A 13,771-nucleotide genomic window follows, 5' to 3' on the forward strand; every position below is an offset into this window, starting at 1 on the left:
AAACTGTGCCCGGCGCCACGGCCCCCACAGGTGTACACCCTATGGTACACCTCTATCCTCTGCACAAATGAATCTCGGCTAAACCCAGCAGGGACAAGGCTCTCTTCTCTTCCATTTCTTTAATCCCAGGGCGATCAGCAGTGTTTTCTGTCTGGTGGGGAATGAGCAAGTAAGCTCCCTGTTGCTGGACAGTCGAGGTTTTCCCCATGACATTACTATCTTTCCTGGGAGGCAGCCTCCCTGGGCCTTGGGATATTGTATCCTGAACGCGTTGCACACCACAGCCCACGTGGTGAGCGCTGCAGAAACATGAATGTGCATAGGAAAGGAACATAGCACCGTCAGGAACATAGCATGGCTGACCAGTCTCGTTTTCTTCTTATCAGTGGGTGTCTCTCTGCACATAGACCTGCAGAAGCTGCCTTTCCTATGCTAAATCGACATTGTTGAGTGCTGCCTTTTTATGACTTCGTTCCTGAAGCAGCTAGAAAACCCTTTGATGCCTTGGGGAGAGGGTCACCGGACAGGGAGGGCTAATGAGGTCACCAGAGGCAGGGCCAATTTGCTATGGCTTCCTCCCCGTTCCACTCCCTTCCAAAGGTAACAGTGAAACTCTCAAAGGGACAACACTACGTAGGTGGTGCCAATTATGCATTACAGCAGCAATGTGGGAATGAAGCAGTTCCCATGTGGCTGCTTTAATTTACAACCACAGAAGGAAACGGCGCTTGCATTTTCTTGCACCATTTTATACCATCCTCTGCCCGCCCACTTACCACAGGGAACGATACCAATGACATTTTGCATGTTGGTGTTGTTTACCATGGTAAAACATGGTTTAATGTTGCCTGTGAGGCCTGTCGGGATGGTCTGCGTATTCTGAAAGGTGAGTTATATGTAATTGTAAGGTTAAGTATAATAAGATGTCGAAAAGCACCTTACAATAAAAATAAAACTGACCGTTGCAAAAAGCAACAAGGAACAACAGATAAAATAAAGAAACTAGTAGCGTTTATACATAAATACACACACATGTGTTTTTTTGAAATGTGTCAACTCTCTTGGCTCATTAGGGCAACCAAGGAATTTTAGCTGGAGGGTCAAACAAAAAGAGAATTTTTTAACACTTTGAAAGAAAGGGCTTTTTTTCTGGAAGGCTACCAGAGAGCAAACCAGGCAGGCTTCCCCAGGGAGAGAGTTCCAAACCCCAAGTGCACACACAAGGCAGGCAAAAGTGCTAGAACTTGGCACACCCTGCTGGCCATTTACTTGGCAGTATTGCTGCGGCCAGCAGAGCAAGATGCCCTGTGAACGAAGCTTAGGCTGTATAGATCAGGTTGCAGAATCACTATAATGCATTGCGGATCAGGTTGCGGAATTTCCGGCTTTTCTAAAACGAACACGGAGAAAGCAGGGATAGAGAGAAGCTGCCCTCCGTCTCCCATAACACTAGAACTCGTGGACATCCAACGAAGCCAAAGGCCGCAGGGTTCAGGGAAGGTAAAAGAAAGCGTTTATTTATGCGGCGCATAGTTAAAACGATGGGATCCGTTCCCACGGGAGGGGGTGATGGCCGCCAACTTGGGTGGCTCTGCAAGAGGGTCAGACAAATTCATGCTATCAATGGCTACTGCCCTGATGTTCTACCCCCGCTGTGAATTCCAGTAGCTGGAAACCTCAGAAGGGGAGAGGGCTATCGCAATAGGGTACTGCTTGTGAGTTCCTCATAGGAATCTGGTTGGTCACAGGATGCTGGACGAGACAGGCCACTGGCCTCATCCAGCAGGGTTTCTTCTTATGCCACAGGCAAACCACCCTGGGTTTAAATGCCTTCTCTCTCTCTATTCCAATTGTTATAAGAATTTTGAGGTCATATATATATATATATATATAATAATTGTTCATAAAACATGTACATGAATGTACAGAAACATGTCTGAAGCAGCACAGGAAAACAGGCCTGACTGACACCATTTTGACTCTCTCTGACCAGGTGTTCCTCTGCAAGGAAGAAGGGGGGTGGGGGGAACCTTCTCATAGTCTCAGGAATTAAAGTGATAATCCCTGGCATCCTGATACCTGGGTGCCAGACAAAAGGGTGTGATTAACTTGGCTGGGAAACAGGGAAATGTAAATATCTCTCTCTTTTGTTGATTAGGTTTTGGGGGCAGGGGGCAGGGTCCAGGATGCTCAGATTACTGCCACCAGACCTCCCCGTTCATGATGTGCCTATGATGAATCTAGGGAGGGGGGGTCTTGGGCTACACCCCTTCTGTGACATATGGATGATGCTTCTGGGGGGTGGGCTGAAACCAATTTCAAATCTCTTTTTAAGGGCAAGACATCTTTGTTTGGGGTTCCTTCCTTGTTCTCCTGAGTGAGAGGAAGGACCCTGTTGCAACAGCGAAAATAAAAGTGCCTTGCTTCGTACGTCCTGGTTTGGTCTCTGTTATTTGGTGGGCAGGAGACGCTTAAATTCGTCTGCTTGCCTGGATCCTCGGGCTCTCCCTGGGTCAAGATCCATTTCTCTGGGTTCATAGGAACCAGTCTAAATTTTACTTCACATTCATTTCTCTGCACCTCCCTGCTCCAGAAACTCAGTCCTTAAAGGCTCCAATATGTATATGGCATATTTCCATCATTAGCCAGCCTTCTCTTGAGTAAAGCACAACTGCCATTAACTGGCTTTTAGCATGAAACTACCGCAAGTCCACCTTCCAGATAACATTTTAATCCCCACCCCCCACACACCGCGCACGCCCTGGAAGATCAATAAAAAGCAGGACAGATAAAAGTTCTCTCTTGCAAATTAGCCTCTTAACGTCCTAATGTCTGCGGCAATTAAAGTCAGGGTTTTTACTGTCCATTAAAAGCCCCTCTCCTCGCTGCCAATTCAACTTGAAAGGTATAAAAGGGATTGGGCGGGGGGAGTATCCTACAGCAATAGCACCTTTAAAAGCAGCTGGAGTGATGTGTGTGTGTGTGTGCGCGCAAACACACACGCACACACGTGCCATTTTAGAAATAAAAAGCAAAACGTGGTCGCTGTGGCCAGTGGGGTGGATTAAACATCGGCCCAAAGTTGAGGTTGAGCATGTGAATAAGATTTTAATAGCGAAAAAGAAAGCAGCTTCCCAGAACCAAAAGACGGCATGCCCCAGGAGGAAAGAGGGACTGTGATCTATTGTTTCATTACCTTGAGAAATTATTGATAGCAGATGAGAAATGTTTTGTTCGGCCTGCTTTACATTCTGCAGGCACATGCCCCATCCTTCCCCAAACGCTCGCCGCTCTCAGCTTCAGCGAATAAAACATAGTAGGGGGTTTGCACTGGGATAACCTTTTCTCTCCGAAGCAGGAAAAAAGGAGGCAGGGGTCGAGAGGGGACAGGCTGTGCGGAATCCACCAACGCAGCCACAGCAGGGCCAATGACTCATGGATGGCAAAGGCTTGAGTTCAGTAACATCTGGAGGGGACCATAGAGAAGGTGCACACATGTGGAGAAGCTCATGTGTGTTTAAGCTGCATTCGTTCCGTCCTGGAGCAGACAGCAGCACATCAACACAGTGGATGCATGGAAACTACCCTTTTGACGGCAGGTGAAGCATGCTTCCTTCAATGCTCCCCTGCATGAAAACGTTTCTGAATAGTTCAGTGTGTGTGGCGGCATGGGACCCAGGTGGCACTGTGGGTTAAACCACTGAGCCTAGGGCTTGCTGATCAGAAGGTCAGCGGTTCGAATCCCTGTGACGGGGTGAGCTCCCGTTGCTCGGTCACTGCTCCTGCCCACCTAGCAGTTCGAAAGCACGTCAAAATGCAAGTAGATAAATAGGAACCGCTACAGTGGGAAGGTAAACGGCGTTTCTGTGTGCTGCTCTGGTTCGCCAGAAGTGGCTCTGTCATGCTGGCCACATAACCCGGGCGCTGTACACCGGCTCCCTCGGCCAATAATGCGAGATGAGCGCCGCAACCCCAGAGTCGGTCATGACTGGACCTAATGGTCAGGGGTCCCTTTACCTTTACCTGTGTGGCGGCATTAAGATAAATTCAACAGTGTAAAGAAGTTTTGATGGATTTAATAATGGGATACTGAATGGTCTAGTTCAGGGATGTCCAACAGGTCGATCGCGATCTACTGGTTGGTCCCTGGGAGGTTTTGGTAGATCGCGGTCGATTGCTGGGTCCCTTTCCTTAGTGTTGGTAAAATCGAATCCGGCCCCGCCACCTCGCCCCCCCCTCCATTGTTGCACCATCTGCAAAAGTTTACTGAGTGAGGATGTTTGTTTCCCCGGCAGTGATTTGTTGGCGAGTGGCTGTTCCTCTATCTCCCCCAAAACCATTTAAAATGGGGCTGTCCTCCTCCCTTTGTTGTTTAGTCGTTTAGTCGTGTCCGACTCTTCGTGACCCCATGGACCATAGCACGCCAGGCACTCCTGTCTTCCACTGCCTCCCGCAGTTTGGTCAAACTCATGTTCGTAGCCTCGAGAACACTGTCCAACCATCTTGTCCTCTGACGTCCCCTTCTCCTAGTGCCCTCAATCTTTCCCAACATCAGGGTCTTTTCCAAGGATTCTTCTCTTCTCATGAGGTGGCCAAAGTATTGGAGCCTCAGCTTCACGATCTGTCCTTCCAGGGAGCACTCAGGGCTGATTTCCTTAAGAATGGATAGGTTTGATCTTCTTGCAGTCCATGGGACTCTCAAGAGTCTCCTCCAGCACCATAATTCAAAAGCACCAACCCTTCGGCAATCAGCCTTCTTTATGGTCCAGCTCTCACTTCCATACATCACTGCTGGGAAAACCGTAGCTTTAACTATACGGACCTTTGTAGGCAAGGTGATGTCTCTGCTTTTTAAGATGCTGTCTAGGTTTGTCATTGCTTTTCTCCCAAGAAGCAGGCGTCTTTTAATTTCGTGACTGCTGTCACCATCTGCAGTGATCCTCCCTAAAAAAGCTAAACAACTTTGCCATGTACCCCTAAAAATGCTTTCCTCCTCCCTAAAAAAAAAAAGCTCAGCAACATTGACCTGAACCCACAAAATTTAAAAAATTTAAAAAATTAAATTAAAAAAATTAAAAAATTAAAAAATTAAATTAAAAAAAATTAAAAAAGTATAAAATTTAAAATTAAATTTTAAATTAAATTTAAAAAAAATTTAAAAAAACACTCAACTTTGACCTCAACCCCCCAAAAAACAGGGGTAGATCACCGCCAGTTTTTAGTTCTATAAGTAGATTGCAGTCTCTTGGGAGTTGGCCACCCCTGGTCTAGTTTATATAAAATATGCAGGGGTCCTTCCACCTGGCTTGGGGCATGGCTTCACAGGCTTCACAAGGACTGCAGCTGTTTTTAAATAGGGGTTTTTTTTATCTGTGTTGTTTTAAATGAGACCATCTGGCCTGGGAGAGTGGAGTGCTGACTGACTCCAGCTACAAAAGCCGAAGCTGTTGAAGATTCTTGGGCTGTAATACTGTTTGCGGGGTTAGAGAACTGTTGCTGTTCTTGATATTATTGTTGTATCTTTAGTTTTAGATCTTATGATTTATGTGGACATTGTTTCCATTTGGTTGTGTACTTTTTGATGTGTTTTATTTATTGTTTATGACCTCTGTTATGTTTGTAATTACGTAAATCTTGTCATGTTGTATGTAAGGCGTCTTGAGAGTAGCTTCAACTATGGAACGGCGGCATACAAATAAAATGATGGTGTTGATTATGATTATGCAAAATGACCCACGGAAAGAGAAGAAGAGAAGTTATTGATATTTTAAGGTTGCTTAAATGAATATTTTAAATTGCAAATTGTAAAACAGAAAATTTAATAAAAACTCTGTTTGAAACTCAGGTATACCATATATGCTAGGCACCAAATCGCTCCTTAAACCATGGTTACAGTCACCAAAACGGAATGCCTAGTTGCCAATTTTGGGCCAGACAGCTCTAAAGTCTTATTTTTCAAACGATGGCTTGACAGGTTGATTCTCAGTTAAACATGTGGCTAGTTCAGATGACAACCCTGAGCTAGGTTAAGAGTTTTGAGAAGTTTTAAAGAAGGAAAGTCAATTGATCCAGGGACAGTCCACATATATATTGGCCCCTTCCGACCTCTTTTTCTTAACAGCGACCACTCCTGCTCAGGCTGCACAGAAAAGGTATTATGGTTCCTGAAATTCATTCTGGTTGTGCAGATAAAATATATCTGATAGAATTCTACAGGACGTGTTGCTAGTGTGTGAAAAGAGTTGAGATCCAATGATCCCCATGCATGCACCTCAAGAAGGTGGAGATGTCAGGAGCCATCCTGGTGCCCAAGCATCTTCACTTGGTCGCAATAAACGGATGGTCTTGGGCCAATCACCAACGCTCAGCCTCTCAGGGTTTTAATGAGGATAATAGAGTGGCTGGGGAAACCCAGCCAGATGGGCAGGGTATAAATAATATATGATGATGATGATGATGATGATGATGATGATGATAAGGAGGGGAACGATGCATGGCACCACATACCTCACCTTGAGCTCCTTGGAGAAAAGATGTAACAATAATGCAATAAAAAAACCAAATAATTTATTAGAACATTTTTTGTGGGGTTTGCCCATAGAAGACACTTGGCGTTCTTGTTTTGATTTTGTTCGGTTGGGTTCGAATAAAGAATAACAAACCTTCTCATTGTCTTCCTAATTCACACTTGAGGAACTATTTTGCCATGTCCTCTAGGAACAGGAGAGAGTGCTAGCCTCAGACATCAATGAAGAACTTAATGTAGCCTGAATGGGGCACGAGAGTTGCCATCTCCCATATCCCCCCCCCAAGAGAGTGGGAACAACCCCCCCCAAAAAAAACATCCCAATGCAGCCTGAGAATGTTCAGTGAGCATGGAATGCTAACTGACCACTGGGGCGGGAGAAGGGAAGCCATGCTGGGATTGGAGTGACTTGAATCCAGAACAGAAGCGCTCCACACTGGCAATGTTTTGTTATAGGGTCCCCCATGTCTTTTTATGAACATCCCTTTGTTATTTTCCTAATTCATCAGATTTTACGGGGTAGCACTGGCGCAGGCGTTACTGGTGTTATTCGCTAACTCATTTGTTCATATATTGCTTCCCATTACCATTACATTTATGTAATTCATGTACTCCTCTCCTGCAACATTCATTCACTCTTTTGTTGCCTTGCCTTGCCTGAACACAGGTACAAGTTCTAGTTATCTTGCGATCCTAGCCAGCACCGATACCAAATGAGAACACCTAAGGGACAGAGAACAGGCAACTTCTTTACAACCCTTTTTTATGGTATTTATATATCACTCCTCCAAAGATCAAGCCTGCTTGTAACACACACACAAACAAATAAAACACAAAATAAAACAAACCACCGGCAATATATGATACAACAGCAGCAGTACTAGTCTTCAACAGCTAGTCTGGAAATATTAGAGCTGCCTTAAAAAGTCAGATTACACGTCCATATGGCCCACAACTGTCTACACCAGTATTTCTCAAAATTGGGTCTACAGATGTTTTGGGACTACAACTCCCATCATCCCTTGCTAGCAAGACCAATGTTCAGGAAGGATGGGAACTGTAGTCCAAAAACAGTTGGAGACCCAAGTTTGGGAAACACAGGTCTACACAAACTGTCATCATCCTTCTAGCTGGCACATCGAACGATCCCCCGATCTCTGCTGCAATGTAAACCAGCGACCCAGACTTCAAAAGCCTGAGCACACTATATTAGCAGAGCGCACTGCACGAACAGAAGCAGTGTGAGGAGGCTTGTTAAAGCATAACAACAAGCAGATTTATTAAGCATAAATCAGGACAAAGAAAACATGTCGTCTCTCCTTGTCTCCTCAGAGAGTGTCTCAAAAGCTATACACACAACGGAAGTTCCCAGCAAGCTGTGCTGGAATGTAAACAGACACGTGACATGTAACAATCACACGCCTGCAACTTAAGGTGGAATGGAATTTTCCAACACAAACCTCCTCCAGCATGGTGACCGCCAGATGCTGTTGAACTCCCAACTCACATCAGCTCCAGCCTCCATGGCCAGTTTTCAGGGATGGCTGGAGTCCAAGAACATCTGGGGACATCAGGTTAGAGAAGGATGGTCATTGTCAGCTGCAACCCAGGGTCTCAAAGCTGTTCATTCCATGAGGATTCCGCTCAACACTCTTTCTCATGGTGTTCTGGAAGCAAGCATCAGTTATGTTTTGTTCTGAATTGTTTTTGTTTATTTGTTTGCTTTTTGTAATTAGTTGCCATCAAGCTAAATGTTTTTGTCATATAATCATAGACTTGTATCATTGGACGGGATCCAAGGGTCATCTAGTCCAGCCCCCTGCAATGCAGGAATCTCTACTAAAGCATCCATGACAGGTGGCCATCCAACCTCTGTTTAAAAACCTCTAAGAGGGGGTACACTTCCCACTGTGGAACAGAAAGTTATTCCTGAAGGTTAGTTGGAATTTCCTTTCTTGTAACTCGAATCAATTGTCATTTTAATTTTGGTAATAGATTTGTAATCCGAGATACTAAGGTGGTTCTCGGAGAGGAAGCTGGAAAGCTGTTTAGAAACCTTGGGAGTAAATAATATAAAATGCAGGTGGGATTTTGTGCAAAGTCAACCCTAAAAGCACAAGCTCAATAAATCCCTCAAAAAAATCACAACCCCTTTAGCGAACTGTGCATAAACAGGGTGAGCTTTTCTTGTTGAAAGAGGACCTAAAATCTTTTAGGTCACCAGAATGAGGGTTAGTCTACGCATGCAGCGTGTGAACTGGTAGAGTCCTGAGCTGCTAGAACAGGCTCTACCAGTTCTTGCTGTAGGTAGGATATTCCTTCTGGGTGTTCCTCAAAATCTATAGTAAAGTGTTCTAGACCAACATCCTTCCTCAAATCTATAGTAAAGTGTTCTAGACCAACATCCTTCGTCAAACTGATGCTCTACAGACATTCTGGACTACGGTTTCCATCAACCCCAGCTAGCATGGTCAGTGGCAAGGGATGATGGGAGTTCTAGTTCATTCTTCTTCTTCTTCTTCTTCTTCTTCTTCTTCTTCTTCTTCTTCTTCTTCTTCTTCTTCTTCTTCTTCTTCTTCTTCTTCTTCTTCTTCTTCTAGACATTCATACCTCATTGGTTCTGCATCTGTCAACCAGGCCTGAGACTCCAGCCAAAGTGAAGCTGTGCAGGTCTTACCCCTCAGTGATACGCCAGAGCACATTTATTAGTGTTATGCTGAGGATGAACATCTTTTTTCACTCTAATCTTTTTAGCTCATTATGTTAATTATGAAAAATGGAAAGCCTAAGTAACCATCAGCAATTGAGATTAATTAAGGAATAATCAGTAATTTCTCATAAACACAAGTCCCCACTAATTTAAAAAGCTATTATATACTGCAAATGCTAGTGATAGAGCTGGTGGCATAAAGACCAATATCCAAGAGGGAGTTGTGCTAAAACAAAAACTAGAGTAACAGACAACATAAACGCACCCTGTTCTCCCCCTGAGAGCTGGCATTCTCACGGGAATTTCCAAACTATTCCTCTGCAGTGTGGTGGAGCTGAACTGAGGGTTCTTTTGGCCATTGACTTGGTGGGAATGTTGCCCCATAGCAGAAGTACAGTGGTACCTCAGGTTAAGTACTTAATTGGTTCCGGAAGTAACTGAAGCGAACTTTCCCATTGAAAGTAATGGAAAGTGGATTAATCCGTTCCAGACGATGAAAAACACCCCCTAAAACAGCAATTTAACATGAATTTTACTGTCTAATGAGACTATTGATCCATAAAATGAAGGCAATAATCAATGTACAGTGGTAAGGTAAGGGTAAAGGGACCCCTGACCATTAGGTCTGTCGTGACCGACTCTGGGGTTGCGGCGCTCATCTCGTCTTATTGGCCGAGGGAGCCGGCGTACAGCTTCCAGGTCATGTGGCCAGCATGACAAAGCTGCTTCTGGCGAACCAGAGCAGTACACGGAAACGCCATTTACCTTCCCGCTGTAGCGGTACCTATTTATCTACTTGCACTTTTGACGTGCTTTCGAACTGCTAGGTTGGCAGGAGCTGGGACCAAGCAACGGGAGCTCACCCCGTCGCAGGGATTCGAACCGCCAACCTTCTGATCAGCAAGCCCTAGGCTCTGTGGTTTAATTGGTTCTGGAAGTCCGTACTTAACCTGAAGCGAACTTTCCCATTCAATCCTCACCACTTCCAAATAGGGCTGGTAATCTGCTCTGCCTGAAACCCTGGAGAGCAGCAGCCAGTCAGTGTAGATCAGGGATCAGCAAGGCTTACCTTGCCTGGGCCGGTTCACTCAAGCGAAGATCCCTCCGTAGGCCGGAGCACCCCCCCCCAACATGATTTCCAGCACCTGCACAGACACGATTTACGGCGCCTGCACCTGCGCAGATGCGATTTCCAGTGCCACGGAAGCGAGTCCCCACATCACACTGCACTGGTTTAGCACAGCACGCGGGGACTCGCCAAGCAGGTGGCTCGGTTCAGGGGCGGCTCGTGGACCGGTTAAACGATCCCCATGGGCTGCTTGTGGCCCATGGGCCTTAGGTTGCCAACCCCTGGTGTATATAATACTTGGTGTGCACATCAGCTTCCTATGTTCCTATGACCTAAAATAAGTTAAGATAGGAAGGTGCTTTCACACATACAACACACTCAAGCATACCAGCAATGCTTGCTTGCTCGCTCCTCTTCTTTTGGTTCTGCAAACACCATGCAAGTCCCTTCAATGATTTCATGCATGCGTCAGGTTTTTTCTTTTTCTTTTTTAATGAATCAGTAATGTGTGTGGGTTTAGCTTTCACGTGAGACCTGCAGACTGAAAGCCAGCTCCTGTCGGCTGATTCAGTTGCACGCTCATTCATAAAAGGCGCATGGCAGCGTGTGTGCAGACACATGAGTCACCCCATACCTAGAAAAGCAAAAAGTGGTTAGCGGTTCTGCATTTTAGTGACGGCATCAGGCGAGGAGATGTTATTTACTCAATTCATCCGTCGCTTGTCACTCATTAGTCGCTCGCCACGCAAGGAGTCTCCAAGAAACTTAATAACATAAGAGTAGCATGCGGGATCAGGCCAGTGGTCCATCTACGTCCAGCATCCTGTTCCCACAGATGCCTCTGGGAAGCCTGACAGCGGGACCTGAGAACAACAGCCCTCTCCCCAACGCCACCCCCCACCCCATGGCTTCCAGCAACTGGTCTTTGGAAGCATACAGCCTACGGCTGACAAAAATTTAAGTGCATTGAGAATAACATAAAATAAAAAGAACAACGCATCACAATAAAAGCCACACAATAACCCATAAAACGGACACAGTAAATGCAAAGGCTTGCTTTGTGGAACAGGGCGCAGAGAGAGACATATCCAGACCTATTAATTACTAGCCAGCCACATGTGCTTCCTTCAACCAGCCCCACCCATTGTGGGTCCCTGAATCTTGCTTTCTGACCCAGCATCCCACCAGCCATAGCTGCTGCTGCTGCAGAAAGAAGAGGGAGACCACCTTCCCACATCATCTTGCTAAGGAGCCGGGGAGAGAGAGAGAGAGATCCATAGGGAGCCGAGCCCAAAAGAGAGAGCAAGAAACCCCCCAAAGTTAGGTGGACGCAGCAGGCTTAATTCCCCATGACGTGACAAGGTACTGCAAAAGGAGGCTCTGCAACACCTTGCCTGTTACGTGCCAAAATGCACTGAGAGAACAGAGTTGAGTTGAGGACACAGCAGCGGTTTCAACAGCACCCCCCGTATTTAGTATGCTCGGTGAAGGTTCTAGCATTGATCAAACAATGAGAGGCTAAGACAGGGCAAGATTCCTCCGTCCTCGTCCTCCCCCACCTTCCAAAACCCATTATCATACAGAAGAGCCCGTGCAGATTGCTTGCATACAAATCCGAAGCGTCTTCGAGCTCCAGAACATGGTGACAGCCTAAAACAAACACCGGGAGCTGTGCTTTTTAGCTTTCCTTTAAAAAGGAAGAAAAGAAGGACATCTGCAGTTAGCAGGTGGCTTTTTGCTCGAGGTTCATTGGCAAAGCAACTCTGCCATCTTGTGGCGCACATGCGCATCCTTGCTTGTAAAGGCACAGTGTGAGGAAAGAGGCTGAAAGCAAGGAGGCCTCTGCAACTTGTGAGGTCCGGAGCTGAATGCAGGGCAGCTGCTGGGCAACTCCCCAGTTTGCTAAGCCCCAGGTGGGTTTCCAAAAACTGCATTTTCATGACCCTCTGATGAGGTGCTAAATCTATATGGCTAATGGACTGGATTTGTCTTGCAAGCCTGTGATAATCTGACGATTTGGGGACAGAGCCAATTTGCTCCAGTTAGTGCATTTGTAATTTTTAACTTAAGTTTTATGAAACTGTCTGGTCAGGTGGCATTGCATTTTCAAAAAAAACAAAAACCACCAAAAGCCACCCTTTTAAGAGACCAAGATTCTGGTCCATCTTAGTTGCACAACTTAACCTTTACACCTGAACTGAGCATGGCTTTATATACTCGAATTGAGGAAAGGCTTTTGCAGCTTCTCGGTCCATTCATTACATGAACTATTAAGCATTATAATATACAATCAAAACATCTTGATTAAAAATCTGTATCAGCCATGTGAATCAATTCAGTTCAATCAATAATGGGGTTTTTTATAAATAAAAAATATAAACACACACACAGTTTTCTCAGCAAATACTACCACCAAATAACATAAAACTGAGTACCCATTTAACCGCAATACATGAGATTTTCTATACTGTTTTTGCTGGGGGTACTGAAAGGTATGCAGTACTGGTATCTCCCCCAAAATAATGTTAAAAGTGTGGCAATTACTGTAACAACTTATTGGTGAGTACTGGCACCTTTACTTTAGTATTCTTTTTAATAATCATTGGTTGTATACAAATACAGAGACAAAATACGCAACAAAAGTTGAAGAGATTGTAAACAATCCAGAAGACAATTAAGTGCAACAACACCTTTTAGAAGTGTTCTTATCATTTAAATGCCAGGAGAAGGCTTTGAAGAAACAGATTCAATGGAAAGAATATTGCGTATTCCTAGGCTGATATTTTCCTAGACAACTTGCCCCCCCCCCTTTAGAATAAAGAATGCAACAAGTCGGTTAATGCAGGCACCGTTTTAATTATGATTCCTGAACAGATCTTGCTGTTTGAATTCCTACTGCATAAATGTTCCTCAAGGAGCAAATGAAAACTGGGTGTTCATTTACAGAATTAAGGATCCAAAACTCTCTCTGCCATGACTCAATTCTCCAGAAATTCACGTACCATAAACACTTACTGTCATATATATTATATACCCCCGTCTTTCTCAGCCTGTGGCTCCTCTAGATATTGTTGGACTACAAATCCCAGCATCCCCAGCCAGCGTGGCCAATGGCCAGGGATGATGGGTGTTGTAGCCCAACGTCGTCTGAAGATTGTTGGGTAGAGGGAGGCTGTTAATACACAATTTTATACAAGTTCAAGGAATGCTGCTTCCCCCCCTTTTTTAACTTTCTTTGAATATTGGGTTAATGTCATACATCTTGATTACTTATGTGCACATTTTAGAATATTGATCCTCATCAACAACCAGCTGTGTTCACAAGTTAAGTGTTACAATGCTGTTGGGCCCCCGCTTCATAACACTGCTAAAATCGAAAGGTTCTGCACTTAGGCAGGAACAACCAACTGCACAAATACGAGATAGGGAAAGCCTGGCTTACTAGCAGTACATGTGAAAAGGATTT

At 45.1% G+C, this 13,771-nt stretch overlaps 1 protein-coding gene across 3 annotated transcripts in view; it reads right to left on the bottom strand.

Moving 5' to 3' along the window:
- Nucleotides 1-13,771, bottom strand: part of RCOR1 (REST corepressor 1) — a 143,684-nt gene that overhangs the window by 58,343 nt on the left and 71,570 nt on the right. The gene's annotated exons all lie outside the window — the stretch shown is intronic.

Source organism: Zootoca vivipara, chromosome 1 (genome assembly GCF_963506605.1).
Source record: "Zootoca vivipara chromosome 1, rZooViv1.1, whole genome shotgun sequence".
In the NCBI taxonomy this organism is placed as follows: domain Eukaryota; kingdom Metazoa; phylum Chordata; class Lepidosauria; order Squamata; family Lacertidae; genus Zootoca; species Zootoca vivipara.